This window comes from Orcinus orca, chromosome 10 (genome assembly GCF_937001465.1).
Source record: "Orcinus orca chromosome 10, mOrcOrc1.1, whole genome shotgun sequence".
Classification (NCBI taxonomy): Eukaryota; Metazoa; Chordata; class Mammalia; order Artiodactyla; family Delphinidae; genus Orcinus; species Orcinus orca.
In genome coordinates, this window is record NC_064568.1 from 75400892 (window position 1) to 75416617 (window position 15726).

Sequence of the window (15726 nt, forward strand, 5' to 3'; positions counted from 1 at the left end):
GGGATGAGCTGAAGCTGCAGGTAAGGAAGTACTGCGTCTGTGAAGGGCTCTCTAGGTAGAAGGGGGGTACTATCCCTCCCTCCATTCTCTTTCCCGGTGGTATTTAGTAGAAGCATGTTCCCCTCTGTCAAAGGCTTTCAAAGAAGTTGGCAAGGGGGCTTCCCTGGTGGCGCAGTGGTTGAGAGTCTGCCTGCCGATACAGGGGACATGGGTTCGTGCCCCGGTCCGGGAAGATCCCACATGCCGCGGAGCGGCTGGGCCCGTGAGCCATGGCCACTGAGCCTGCGCATCCAGAGCCTGTGCTCCGCAACGGGAGAGGCCACAACAGTGAGAGGCCCGCGTACCGAAAAAAAAAAAAAAAGAAAAAAAAAAAAGAAGTTGGCAAGGGATACGTTCACCCAGGAGACAGGCAAAACACTTTTCTGGAGGAAATCATCAAATGAAAAACAAAAAACAAACAAAAAACAGGGAGTAGATGGAACATTTGGCTTTTGCTGATTACTTAAAAGAATCTTCAGAATAAACCAGAAAGTTAGAGAATCTGATGAAAGCTGGAGGTGGGGTCACAGTGGCACCACTCAACTCCTGTGAGGTAGGAATTATCTCCTCCCTTTTATGGATGAGGAAACTGAAGCTCCAAGAGGTCAGGAGACATGCCCAAGGGTGGAGAGCTGACCAGGACCAGAGCCAGAACTCAAAGCCTGGAGGGAAGTTCTCACTCCTTCACCTCGTCGCCATGTCCAGGAAAGTGCAGCAAACTCTGGTAGGCAGTAGGGCTGAGAGAATCACATAGTGAATAGTCTACACTGAGACGAGCTTCACTTTACTTGGCTGAGCAAACACTGCAGAAGCTGCATCCTTCCTGTGCCACGTGGCACAGTGCTTGACACATTGAGGGCTCGCTGAATACAAGAGAAAAGGCTGTTTCAGAGGGTCCTGGATGATCCGCAGGAAGATGGAGTGATAGCCATGCTTGCAGACACTGGTAACAGCCATAGGAGCTCGTCCGGGGCCAGCAGTCATATTTGGCTTCATGGCCTTGAGGTCAAAGAGGATTCATGGTTTCAGAGGAAAGGAGAGAAGCCCAGAGGGAGTCAGTGAAAGGCCACATGGATCCACTCTGGGAGATGCAGTAACGAAGGCTGTCATTTTACCTTCTCCATCCCAGGATCAGGTAAAAATGCTGACGCTGCTCCTCCTGGTTCCATCACGTCTGATTTCATGAGAGCTGGACCGACAGGAGAGGGGAGACCTGCTCCAGGTTTGGTTTCAGCACAGATTTATGACAATGCCCTCGGCAAACCTACAACACAACTCAACTATAACTGGACAAGACGCAAGATCACCTCTGAGCACTTTTTTTTTAATTTTTATTTTTACATCTTTATTGGAGTATAATTGCTTTACAATGGTGTGTTAGTTTCTGCTGTATAACGAAGTGAATCAGTTATACATATACATATGTCCCCATATCTCTTCCTCTTGCCTCTCCCTCCCTCCCACCCTCCCTATCCCACCCCTCCAGGCGGTCACAAAGCACCGAGCTGATCTCCCTGTGCTATGCAGCTGCTTCCCACTAGCTATCTACCTTACGTTTGGTAGTGTGTATATGTCCATGCCTCTCTCGCGCTTTGACAGCTTACCCTTCCCCCTCCCCATATCCATCTGAGCACTTTCTAAGCTCCTTAGGAAAAGGTTGAGCACTGAGGCCAGGTTCTATTATTTATTTGCTTGTTAGTCTCCTGACAGTAGGGGGATTTGCTGTTGTTACTGTCTTTAACCTCTAGCTTTGCCTCCCTGACTCCTCGGAGCCTGCTTTTCTGTCTAGAACCACATGGAGATCTCCAGTTCGTTCCATGGTTGAATCTGTGTGGTCTTAAACCCTTCTGCACTCCAGACTTCCACCTGTAAAATAAAAATAACAGTATCAATCTCAGAGCGTTGTTGTAAACCTTAACTGAGAGGGCTTCCCTGGTGGCGCAGTGGTTAAGAATCCACCTGCCAACGCAGGACACGGGTTCGAGCCCTGGTCTGGGAAGATCCCACATGCCACGGAGCAACTAAGCCTGTGCACCACAACTACTGAGCCTGCACTCTAGAGCCTGCGAGCCACTACTGAGCCCACACGTCGCAACTACTGAAGCCCGTGCACCTAGAGCCCGTGCTCCGCAACAAGAGAAGCCATCGCAATGAGAAGCCCGCGCACCGCAACGAAGAGTAGCCCCCGCTGGCCACAACCAGGGAAAGCCCGCGAGGAGGAACAAAGACCCAATGCAGCCAAAAATAAATAAAATAAATGTATTAAAAAAAAGATTAAATGAGTTACAAATACATACACTTGCGAGTGTGTATATTTTAGATAACTTTATGTGGAACAGATGAGTACTTTTAGAGAGCCTTCTCTCTCTGTTCACTGGAGAAAATTCTGTCCCATTCTCTGATTCCCTTTCCCATGCTGTCATCAGAACACAAAATGACAAGGAGTCAGGTGGTACCTGGAACTTCTGATTCAGAAGTCTGCACTTGAAATCACAAGGAGAAATGTTTTCCTCTGGTTTGAGAGAAAGGGAAAAAGAATGATGACTGCAAGGGGCTGGAGTTTAATTATGTATAATTATATATTTATTATATACAGATACTTTTGTTACTTTAATTTTGCCCTAGAGGGATGGATATAAATGACTTAATTCTCTTTCCATTCTTTTCCTGATTGGAATTTTTGCTCGTTGGCCTCCCTGCCTATTTATCTTATACAACATATCTCAGGTGATGAAACCTGGGAGCTGAGTGAGCAGCTTGGGAAAACTTGGGGCTTCTGTGGAGAGCAGCGAGCCATTGCTAGGGAGGCTGGAGGGAGTGTATTTGTTTAACATCCTTCCTCCTGCCTTGTCAAGTCCAATGGCATGTTATTTCCACTGGGTGGGAGCCAACGCCGAGTTCCTCCCTGTTGCGTCCAACCTTGAACATTGCTCTGCGATTATGTTTCATCCAGGGATTAGCAAAACACAGAGGGGAAAAAAACCTGAGAAGGTGTTTGGCCCGGGGCTCAGTGCTGCGTTAGCACAATCCACGAGCATCCTCGGCTAATTGCAGAACAGCAACAAACAGACAGGCTCAGAAGCTCGCAGGAGCGCTTCGTTTTAGGTTACTGTCAATGGTTTATTTATTGTGTCGAGCTTTTCTGTGTGTGTTTTTGTTTTTTATAACCCCCCCAAGGAGACGCCAAATAAACAAGCAGTTCGCACCCCCTCACCCTGGCTGTACCATTTCTCAGTGATCCAAACATCTGGGAGCAGAGAGCGGGCAGCGAAGTATTCTTCTTTTTGGACTTCCCAAGTGTCATCATTCTGTCTTGAGCAAATCTTGAAGCGGCATTTTTCCTTTTATAAGGGGATACTGCTTCACTTAGCTGTTAAAAGCAGAAGACCCAGAGATTCCCAAAGAGACTCCTGAAAGATCAAGTTCTGCTACTGAAGTTCTGCTACTGGCAAAAGAGGCACAAAGGGGGCATTTCTGAGTCAGCCTCACTCTGCCCGTGGCCGCCCCTCCAGGGCTTCAGGGGAGCTGGGCTGCGGGCAGCGGATGATGTGTGAGGGGAAGGACAGCGTCCTTCTGAGGATGCCTCGGCATCTCTTTTCTTCACCCCAGAGCTGGGCCCTCTTGCTGTGGCTGCTGGTCTGGAGCACGTGGCCCTTAGCGAAGGAGGCATCAGAACGAACATGTGCCAGGGAGGAGGAGAAAGGAGGCCTTCCTCTGTGGGCCCGGGAGTGTGTGTGCCACAGCCTCTGCCCACCTCTCAGAACCCTAACCTTTTACAGCCCTTTTGGGGGGCCGGGGGCAGGGGAAGCAATACCTTAGCGGGTACTGAGCTGCTCCCAAGTTGCTACAGACCCAGGAGCTCCAGGTCAAGTTATCAAAACTCCGAGGCATGGGGTTGTGCTGAAATGGTTTGCAGCACAGTTGGGGAGTGTGTGAGGTCACCAGCTGGTCCCATAAATGACTGCGTAAGGGTTACAGTCTTGAGAAAACGCCAACGACCCTGAGATGTTGAGACGACATCAGGAGAAGGGGGAAAACGTTCGCGGTACCAGCGACAGGTCTGGGATTGAATGCGTAGCCGAAGATTGAAGTGCGACTGTGGAAGATTCTGTAGTTTCGCCTATGCAAGAAGGATGAGAGTCTGGCAGGTTAATTTGGTAAATCCATAAATCAAGAATGGGATTTTGACTTGGAACCATTATATTTACTGCATATTAGTTTAACAGATTCCACAGAAAGAATTCACTTGTTACAATAATGTTTTTATAAACATCAAGGGAACGTTGGCTTTCCTTTCAGATACTGCCTTGCATTCACTAATATTATATTATTCTTTTAATATTACAGACCCACCTGAGACCTGACCAGGACACCACCTGATGAGCCATTGTGTCCTCTGCCCAAGAGTGTGGGCCAGGATTCAAATTAGGTGACGAGGAGGCCGGAGCACGTTCTCCTGTCCTGACAGACTTCTCTGAACTTCTCGCCACTTGCTAATTAAGCGACCGAAGGGACTCAGGTGAGCTGGAGGAAAGCCCTGTCTTTCTCCAACAGCTAGAACAAGGTGGCTGTTTTCTAAGACAAATGTGGGTGATGAACAGAAGGAAGGCCAGCGGGCTGATCAAGTTCTATAAGAAACACATGCAAACAGCGCACCCTTCCATGACACAGGCTCACAGGGATGACAAACCGAGTGTGTGAGACATGTCCCGAGCAGGGGCCTGTGTGACCCCCGGAGCAGGGGCGGGAAGCGCAGCTCAGCACAACCACATGCGAGATGAGTTTCATTTCCCCTCTGGTGCATCCTGAGAGCGCGCTGGCAAACGAGCGAGTCTACTGTTTCTTGCTTCTCAGCACCTGTGACATCACCGCTGAATAAGTCAGGGAATCACAACCACATTTCAAAGAATCATTCAGTTTTCTCATTAAGAATTCTATAGGAACTTTTTTTCTTCCACAGCAACAGCCTTGCCAAAACAATGTTAAAAATAGACCTGGTAATACCTTTCACATTGGTAGGCAGCCACGAATGTCTTAACAGCGTATATGTCCGGCAGATGTACATAACTGTAGAATTAGGCACTGAATTTTACACAGTAACATAGAGGACATATATTTGCCAAAAGGACTTTTTAAAAAATGAAGCAAAAATCAAACCTTGGGCTTAGGTTGACCTAAGGGAAGCAAAACCTGTTAGCTGCTTCATTTTCTTGCAGGAAAGTGCTTGTTCAATGCACAGAGTATTTTGGGGTAACTGTATGTGTAAAAAAATTCAAAAGTGGTTAAAACTAGATATTTTGACTCATCAGCTCATATGGTAAGTTCCCCAAATTCAAGGGTCTGAATCCTGGCTCTCAAAGTATAGAATTATTTTTGAGACAAGAGGCATCATATGCTTGTCTGGGCCTGCACTGCTTGGGAAAGGGACACAGTTAAGTTGCAAAGTGGTTGGGGTCAAAGGACCCCCTGCTGAGAAAATATACTGAGTCTGACAGCTTGGAATCTTTCAGCAAGATCAGGCCTAATGAGACACTACCTAAAAAGAGGTAACGAAGTAAAATATAATGATTAGAAAATGTACTTACATTAGTAACTATTTGAGGAGTGTCCTTTGTGAGTTCCAAGTAAACCACTGGCTTCCAGAGAAAGGGCTGAAAAGTGGGCCAAGCTGGCCTCAAAGAATCTTCCTGCTTGACATTGGAAGTATGGGAAATATGCCTCCACACACTTGGAGGATGGAGACATGGATGTTTCCTGAGTTCTCTACTTTTTGTCAGTAGTTGGAACTGATCAATAGATGATAAAGAATTGATGGCTTTATAAACACAGCTCTTAAATGTAACACAACTTTCTGATCAGCCTTGACTGGAACTTTTTAACCTCTAGAAGTACACCCACCAGTGGAAGTTTTCTTGCTTTTTGGGCAACAATATAGATGGAGATTAACCCTGTTCTTCCCACCAGGCTCTAAAAATTATTTTGGCCAAAATGTTTAAGTCAGGGTTTTCAGGCAGCTAAAATGAGCTTAAATGAGTCATTAAGAATTTTACTGCTTAAAGTACGCCTATTTTTTCCTAGTAGACATAATGACATAACAGTAATAAAAATGTAATATTCAAGTAATTGCTGTAATGTAATTATGGTTTGGTCATAAAGTAAGATTAGAGGTCTGGGATGGCTGTTTGGTGGGTGTGTATTTCAGTGTCTGAATGTAGTCTTCAAGGTGCCTGTCCTGTCTCCCTGGAATGCTGGTGCAGTTCATCACGTAACCAGGTAGCCAGGAGCCCAGCTGAGCCAGCAATATCTAGGGGCTCTGTTTACCCCACCTGCCCTCTCTGGACACCAGCATCCTGCCTGCCACAGATACCTAACCACCACAGTAACTGGAAACAGTGTTTCTGGTCTTATACAGACAACAAAAGGAGAAGTAAAGGTGGTCAGAATCCTCCCTAGGGGAGGCACCAGATGTAGTTCAGTGGCCAACCTGGAAGGGCCACCTCTCTGCCCACCCTGTGCTGTAGCTCTCGGGCTCCCTCTAATCCAAGTGCGGGGGATGAGGGGGCAGGTGGGTTCTGCTCCCTCATGTCTCTGCTGTGCTGCGGGGTTAGCCTGATCTGGCTTCCGGAGGGGAGAACAATTTCATTAGGTCTGAACAAAAAGAGTGGAATTAGGCGTTTACCCAAAGTGTATCTTATCAAAGGATTTGTCATCATTGGAGGTATTCTTTGAACTGTTATAAATGAATTTCTGTCTGCCTTTCTTATTTAATGGCGTGACCTCAAGAAAGACAAAATTCAAGCAAAAGAAATGCTTAACATTTGTGACCCAAAATAATAAAAAAATTTAATTCACAATATTTACAAGGAACAACCGAAAGAACATCAGATTTGTTGTTGTTGTTACTAGTTTTCCTTTGTAACTAACAGGTAATTTGTGGGGAGATAATTTGAGACTATGTAAATTTCTACTCCTTATCAGTCTTTCTCCCCCACTGATGATCTCTTAATGCGTAACTCCAGCTATATTTATTAGTTGGCATTCTATGGCAAAGAAGAGCTTTCATTTTCTCCCTTATTTATTTACTTATTTATATTGTATGAACTCAAAATTATTTATCTTATTCTATGCATGATGACCCATTACTATAATCACATTTTCCCAGATTTAGCCAGTGGGAGCCTCTTCAGGCTCCCATTTTGGATATTTCCCTGGGGTTCTTTGAGCAACTCTTTATTTTCTGGAGAATTAGGATGTTCCAGGCTAATTTTTCAAGGCCTCTTTCCCTGCCCCAGTCCTGGAATCAGCTGTTTTCCAAGGAGACTGAATATCAGTGGACAATACTTAGAAACTAAGATCTGGGTACTAGATGCGAAAGAGTATCACTTTTTAAGTGTGCAAAATTTATTTCCAGTGTGATTGGTCAGTTTGGAAGAATTCAGGGTGTCTGTAAAGAGCTGAGTATCCAGAGGTGAAGGCTGCCTTTGGATCCTGAAAGATCCTGGAAATTTAAAAGGAAATCAGCCCCTCACCCCCAGTATTACAGGTCTGTCACACAGGATGCCAATTCCAGTCTCAGCAAACTGATACGATCCTTAGGCTTTTCTCCCTCTGAGCAAATACTGTTCTCTAAGCCTCTGATAGCTCTAAATGTCTCTTAACCCATGGTTCAGTCACAAATCAGCAATGTAGAATACTTCACAAACTCAACTTCTTGCCAATATCTGTCACTTTAAATATCTGTGGTCTCTAAATGCCCTCTTAGGGACATGAATCTCACACCTACAAAGGCCGGCCATGAATACAGGTAGCTACCTGTGCACAAGTGCCTCATCATTCCTGCTTGTGTGTCACCTCAGTAAGCAATGTGTAGAGTCTCATTCTGCACCTTGAGTCTGCGGTCCTGTTTTCCACAATGGTGACTGCTGAGCTGTGGCTTCAGGGAAGGTGGGAGGGCCAGAGGGTGGCAACGGTGGCCAAGAGCAACGGTGGGCGTACAGGATTTCCTCTTCTTCAACTCCGTTGAGCAAAGTTGAAGGAGGGCAAAGCGTGGGATTTGACTGATCCTGGAGAGCTGCTGGCTTTTACTTGGCATCTACACTCTTAGGGCTTGAAAAATGTTATTTTTACCCTAAACTTCTATTTCATTAATCTTGTGTTAAGAGTGGTCTAACCCTGTTAGTTGGGTAGGCTGCTTCTGTTCCAATTAGCATATATTTCCATAAGTGTTGAGTGGAGAAGGGGATGGAAGAGGCAGAATTTCTAAACTATTGACCTTGGAGGGACTTGTACGAAGGTGTGTCTGACATGAGTGTAATACAACTGAAAAGTGTAATACAACCGGAAAAGCTCCAGTAAATGGTAAGTTATAGTTGGCGCTGATGATTTATGCTAAACAGAATAAACTATGATGGGAACATAAAATATTTCTAAGCTTACACTCTATTCACTCAATACACATAACATTCAATCTTCCTCCTTAAAAAATAGATATTTAGAGCACTGAGAATCTCCAGAGGAAATCAGGTTATTTACTATCTTTGTGTTCGCCCATGTCACACATTCCACGTTTAAGAGTTGGAAATGCTTTGATATTCTCAAATGAAAGGTACTGTGTGATGCCCCCATTTAAATGTAAATCCTACTATTATATTATCCCTGCCATTACATTAAGTGACTTTCCTTTCCACTGACAATTTGAAGGGGGAATGTCAGAACAAGTCTTCAGTAGCCAAACTGTTTCATTGTTCAAGTATTGACAGGCCAGTTGCCTAACCAGAAAATGCAGAATTAAACCAAGGAAGCTTATTTTGAGAGCAGGTCTGTGGCAATCTACCATATGTAAGACCAGGAGGTAAACAGGAAGTACTGAGTTGGCTTGGTCTACTCCTACAGGCAACAGATAGAAATAAAATCAGTGTTTACCAAATGGGAAAGCACAAAGCTGGTACAGAGAGAAATGCTATTTTCATGCTTCTAAAAAGGCATTACAAATAACACGAAGTTTCAAACCTATAATTAAAAACTATTTTTAAAAAGCTTTGATTAGGTTACCTTCAAAAATAGACATTGTAGGCCGAAATAAATTTCTTAAAGGTCAACTTTCACCTATGCTGGTTTCCCCTAATCCATTCTCTCTAATGCCCTCTTAAACAACAGACTTCAAGAGTAAAAAGAGTGTCTCAGAATCACTGAGTAGAAGTTCAGTGCTCCCACTTAACAGATGGGTAATCCAAGGCCCCAAAGTTAAAGCAATTTATAAAATGTCACACAGCTAAGTAGGGGCAGGGGGAATTTAGGATCTGAGTTATTCATGAGGCAAAAGTTATGGATAGACTGAACTTCTTAGTGCCAGACACAAGGACACAACCCTTTTGGTAAAGGGGCTAAATGCATTGTTGGTGTAGTTTTGACTACACCAAAAGAGAGGTACCATGCATTCAAACTGAATAAACTCCCCACCTTTAGAAAGGACAAGACCTTTTCCTCTTTTGTTGTCAAAAGCCTCAACTGAAAAATGAGGTGATTCTGCAGTTCTAATATTGTGAATCTGAGAAAAGAAAGAACTGAAAAAGGTGATATGATCTAGGGAAGTAGAGAATAGACAAATGGAAATGGAGATAGATTTTTTTTGGGTGAGAGTAATTCATAATATTTAGAAACCTAGTTGGGTTGTTAGAGGTCAATTAAACTTTAGTAACCTAGTTTTCGGACCAACATCAGCACTCAACCCAGGAATAGCCCAAGAGACGAATGGGCAAAGTACAAGATTAGGCAATTCAAAAAAGAACGGCGACACATGGCCATAAACACATTCAAAATATTCAACCTCAATGGTATTCAAAAATGCAAATAAATGCAGTGGTCAGACCTTCCCCTTCTTTAAACTGGAAAAGATTAAAAAAGGTAATGATACCTAGTGTTGGTGAAGGCACAGGGAAACTGACTTTCAAACATTGTTAATGAGAATGAAAACTGGAAAAACCCAACTGGAGGGCCATTTGGGTAAGTCTCAAGCTTTTAAAATGAGGCATACCTTCCATGGAGCAATTCCAATTCTGAGAATTTGCCTTAAAGAAGATAAAAAGAGATTTCCACAACCAGTTTAGTGGATTACAACTGGGCACAAATTCTTTGCTGCTCTTCTTACCAAGAGATAGAGCCTATTTCCCTTCCCCTCTAACCTGGACTGGGTTTGTGACCAGCTTTGACTGCAAAATATAGAAGTGATGCTGTGGAACTTCAGAGCCACACCTGAAGAAGAATCACAGTTTTCATTTCATCCCTCTCGGAAGACGACTGCCTTTCTTTTTTTTTTTTTTTAATTGAGGTATAGTTGATTAACAATATTGTGTTAGTTTCAGGTGTTCAGCAAAGTGATCCAGTTATATATATATTTATTAATATATTTCCGATTATTTTCCATTATAGGTTATTATAAGATATTGAATATAATTCCCTGTGCTATACAGAAAATCCTTGTTGCTTATCTATTTTATGTATAGTAGTTTGTATCTGTTAATCCCAAACTCCTAATTTATCCATCCCCTCCCTCTCTTTCATTTTGGTAACCATAAGTTTGTTTTCTATGTCTTTGAGTTTGTTTGTAAGTAAGTTCATGTGTATTGTTTTTTAGATTCCACATATAAGTGATAGCATATGATATTTGTCTTTATCTGTCTGACTTACTTTGCTTAGTGTGTTAATCTCTAGGTCCATCCATGTTGCTTGGAAGGACTCATTTTTTAAAAATGTACATTTCTGGTCTCTCCCAACTACTGGATGTGAATCTCTGAGGGATGAGCCTAGAGACACACACACACACACACTTCCCCATGTGCTTTATAAATGATCGTGGTCATAAAAGTGTGAGAGCCGTGGTGCAGAGGGAACACCACCAGCATCACACCTGACCAGCTGGGCATTTGGACAAATGCCTAGAACATTCTTGCCCTGAAGTTAGTGCTTCCTGGGCCACAGATGGAGTGCCTCTAGGGGCACTGAGGACCCCTCCTCACACGGGAGGACACTGGGAGTAGGAGAAGCCATGCCTACACCCTCTTAGTATGATATTCTTTAGGTCCATTCATGTTGCTGCAAATGGCAATATTTCATTCTTTTTTACGGATGATTACTGTTCCATTGTATGTGTATACCACATCTTCTTAAACCAATCATCTGTTGATAGGCACATTATCTTTTCAAATTAGTGCTTTCATTTTTTCCAGATATATACCCAGGAGTGGAATTGCTGGATCACATGGCAACTCTATTTTTAGTTTTTTAAGGAACCTCCATACTGTTCTCCATAGTGGCTGCACCAATTTACATCCCCACCTGCAGAGCAGGAGGGTTCCCTTTCCCCACACTCTCTCCAGCACTGATTATTTGTAGGCTTTTTGATGATGGCCATTCTGACCAGTATGAGGTAATACCTCATTGTGGTTTTGATTTGTATCTCTCTGATAATTAGCGATGTTGAACATCTTTTCTTTTTCTTTTTTTCTTTTTTGCGGTACGCGGGCCTCTCACTGTTGTGGCCTCTCCCGTTGCGGAGCACAGGCTCCAGACGCGCAGGCTCAGCGGCCATGGCTCACGGGCCCAGCCGCTCCGCGGCATGTGGGATCCTCCCGGACCGGGGCACGAACCCGTGTCCCCTGCATCGGCAGGCGGACTCTCAACCACTGTGCCACCAGGGAAGCCCTACACCATACACTTTTAACCGTATTATTAAATCCTCCAAATAAAGACAATAGCAAAATGCTTCCCCCTAGCATGACGCATGCTAACCCTCTCCTCCAAAGAGGATATGAATACCTTTGTGGTCTTCCTCCTGAAAATCTATAAACTCAGTCTAATCATGAGAAAAGCATCGAACAAATCTCAGTTGAGGGATATTCTACAAAACACCTGACTGTACTCAAAACGGTCAAAGTCATCAAAAACAAGGACAGTCTGAGAAGCTATCACAGCCAAGAGGAACCTAAGGAGACATGTCATAAGTAAATGTAATGCAGTCCTAGGTGTGATTCTGGAACAGAAAAAGGACATTAGGTAAAAACTAAGGAAGTCTGAATATAAGTATGGGCTTTAGTGAATGATAACATATCAAAATTGGTTCATTAATTGTAACAAATATACCATACTAATGTCAAATAATAATAGGAGAAACTGGGTGTGGGGTATATAGGAACTTTGTATTATCTGTGTAATTCTTTTAATAAATATAAAACTATTCTAAAATTAAAAGTTTATTTTTTTAAAAAGGATATAGTCCAATATGACACATCCATTTAGGGTGATGTTTGTTCTTTTCTATGAGTTGATATCCTGCAACTTAAATACGGAGATATATGGCTAACCACTATTAATACCTGATAATAGGGGAAAGGGAGAGGGGGAAATAATAAAGAATTGTTTAATACCGAAACAAATACGCTGTATTCACATTAAAGTAAGGAAGAGATTCTCATAACCACTCCTGTCATCATTTCTGTAACAGGTCCAGTGGTCATAGCTAGAGCTTATAACTTCCTTCTTCCACTAGCCAGTTCATACTCCCTTAGCCCTCAATAAACACCTCAGCTGGTATGGTTCCTTGCTTGATGGGGTGAGCCTGCCTCTTTCTGTTTCAGTTATATTTTGCTGTATAACAAATCCCCCCGAAACTTAGTGGCTTAAAACAACAATGATTTATCATTTCTCACGATTCTGGGGAGTCAGAGATTCAGGCAAGTCTTGACTAGTTAGTTCTGCTCCGTATGGCATCATCTGGTAGTTATCAGCTGCATTCAGCGGGCAGCTGAGCTGGACCAGAAGGATCAAAAAGGCTTTGCTCATCAATTTGGAGATTTGGAGCCTCAGAGCTCCCCATGATCTCTCCTTTTGCTTCTGACAACCTTTGGCTTCCTCACACATGATAGTTTCAGGGTAGTTGAATTTAAAAGACAACTGGCTTCACACAGATGGCCAACAGGCCCATGAAAAGATGTTCAGGGCTTCCCTGGTGGTGCAGTGGTTGAGAGTCCACCTGCCGATGCAGGGGACACGGGTTCATGCCCCGGTCTGGGAGTATCCCACATGCCGCGGAGCGGCTGGGCCCGTGAACCATGGCCGCTGAGCCTGCGCGTCTGGAGCCTGTGCTCCGCAAGGGGAGAGGCCACAACAGTGAGAGGCCCGCGTACCACAAAAAAAAAAAAAGAAAGAAAAAAAAGTGTATGGTGTATGGATACCAAGTTGACAAAGGGTAGACTATTCGGTACTGTGTCAACTTGGTGAAACTGAAACTACATTTCCAGAATTCCCTTCCCTATATGGTTCTGAGTAGAGTTGGCCAAAAGAGAAATTTATGCAAGATTTGGAAGATGGCAGTGAAGCAGTTATTAACCTTTGAAGTTCACTGTGGTTAGATGCAGTTACTGCCACAGAAGTGCTGGTGGTTCTAGCTTATCCTCCCTTTCCTCCACTCTCCATCCAGCTCTTCCTCCTGACTGAGGATCCTATTTCCCAACAAAGGCTCCAAGCTCACTACCAGACACTTGGTGGTAGACCCACAGAGGGAGCAGTTCTACAGAAGCATGGCTTCCTACAGACCTTTCTGTAAGCTGTCACTTTGCAACTGCTTTGTCAGGTGGTTGTGCTTTGCTTCCCAAATTGATGGGTTGTGGACTTTTTCTCTGATCCTCCAACTTCCTTCCTAGGGTTTCACTTTCCCAAATCCTCCCACAGCTCTGGAAGATCTGATTCCTATAATAAAACCTTTATCCCATAAGCACAGTGGTTCTGACTCTGACTGTACTGACTGATATATCGAGACTAATTGTTGACCTGAGAACAATTAGAAAAACTGGACAAAATGCAAAACAATTGTGTAATAGTTTTCTATGCTGCTGTTACAAATTACCACACATTTAGCGGCTTAAACACACATGCATCACCTCACAGTTCTATAGGTCAGAAGTCTGCTATGGGTCTCGTGGACTAAAATCAAGGTGTTGGTAGGTATGTTACTTTCTGGAGGTTGTAGGAGAGAACCACTTCCTGCTCAGATTGTCGGGAGTTTTCAGTTCTTGGCTGTAGGACCAAAGTCCCGGTTTGCTTACTGGCTACAAGAGCCATTTTAGAGCCCACCACATTCACTGGCTCATGACACCCTTACTCCATCTCTAAAGCCAGCAGTGTCAAGTCCTTCTGATGTCACACTATCTTCCCCACTTTTCTGCCTCCCTCTTCTGTTTTTAAGAGCTCATGTGATTAGACGGGGCCTACCTGGATCACCTAGGATAATCTCCCTTGATTATCAGTTGGTCAGCAACCTTAATTCCAGTCCTGCAACTTTAATTCCCTTTTGTTATGTGACATCTTCACAGGTTCTAGGGATGTGAATGTGGACATCTTTGGGAAGCACACTTTATTTGAGGCATCAGTAAAAAGCCAAGGCAGTCAGGGTTTGAGGCACTAGAAATTGAAGAAGAGGAAAGTTCATTTTTTCCTTCAGGGAATTTGCCAATTAAATGTGAGAGTAAGAGAAGCTGCATGGGAAGCAGTGGTCTAGGGCTTGCGGCGGTCTCACTGGGCTGGAGAGGCAGAGGTTGGAGCTTGGGGCTGAGGTACAGAGATAATGAGGGACCACAATCTCAGACAGGAGGTAACTGCAGAGAAGTGAGCCTATAATTCTACATGAAATTTCTCCTTGAAATATACGTCAACTCCAAAGCTGCACACGTATGGGGTAAGAGTAGAAGCTGGGAGGTGAATGAGGTGAGCAGAAATTTCATCCATCTTATGGGTCCAGGGAGTCAGGGGCTGGATTTCAGTGCTCACCAAGGTTGAAGGGTCTGGTAAACACCACAGGCTCTCAGCTGAGACCCTAGGTATACCTTCTATGAATACGGGCAAAGTAGAAAAAGATCAACCTTGATCTGACTACATCCCTGTCCGCTTGCCAGAAAATTAAATCCTCTCTGGAAGAAATCATCATCCAGAGCTTCTACATTTTTTCACATACAAGGTCTGGTATCCAGCAGAAAAAATCCTAGGCATAGTGGGATACAGAACAAAGTGATTGAAAACTAAGAGGAAAAAATCCCAGAGTACAAAAGCAGGTCTATAAGCAACCCAGACACTGGGGTAATCAGAAAGGGACTTTAAAATGACATTTTTTAAAAAAGAATCAAATGGGGACTTCCCTGGTGGCCTGTGCTCCACTGGAGAAGCCAACTCAATGAGAAGGCCGTGTGCCGCAATGAGAAGAGTAGCCCCAGCTTGCCACAACTAGAGAAAGCCCGTGTGCAGCAACGAAGACCCAACGTAGCCAAAATAAATAAATAAATTAAAAAAAAAAAAGAATCAAATGGAGATTTGCATAACTGAAAAAAAAACCAAACCCTGAAATTAAGAGTTCACTAGATGGGCTTAATAGAATTTTGGATGCAGCAAAAGAGAAGATTAATAAAGATGGGTCAGTCAGTAGAAAATATCCAGATTAATAAAGAAGAGAGAAAAAGAGATGGGAAATTTCAAAAAAAGCATAGGAGACATCTTGCACATCGTGAAAAGTCTGACATACATGTAATTAGAATCCTAGAAGAATATTTGAAGAATAGTGGCTGAGAATGTTAAAAAAAATTGATGAAAGACATTGAGCCTCAGATTCAAGAAATTCTATAAACTCCAAAAAAGATAAATCAG

At 43.6% G+C, this 15726-nt stretch overlaps 1 protein-coding gene across 1 annotated transcript in view; it reads right to left on the reverse strand.

Moving 5' to 3' along the window:
• Positions 1 to 1512: 1512 nt before the first annotated feature.
• The window catches only part of SUPT3H (SPT3 homolog, SAGA and STAGA complex component), a 449999-nt gene continuing 435785 nt past the window's right edge, over positions 1513 to 15726 (reverse strand). The window contains exon 13 of the mRNA XM_049716348.1: positions 1513 to 1905. The gene's annotated coding sequence lies outside the window, so the exon portion shown is untranslated. The remainder of the gene's footprint in view (positions 1906 to 15726) is intronic.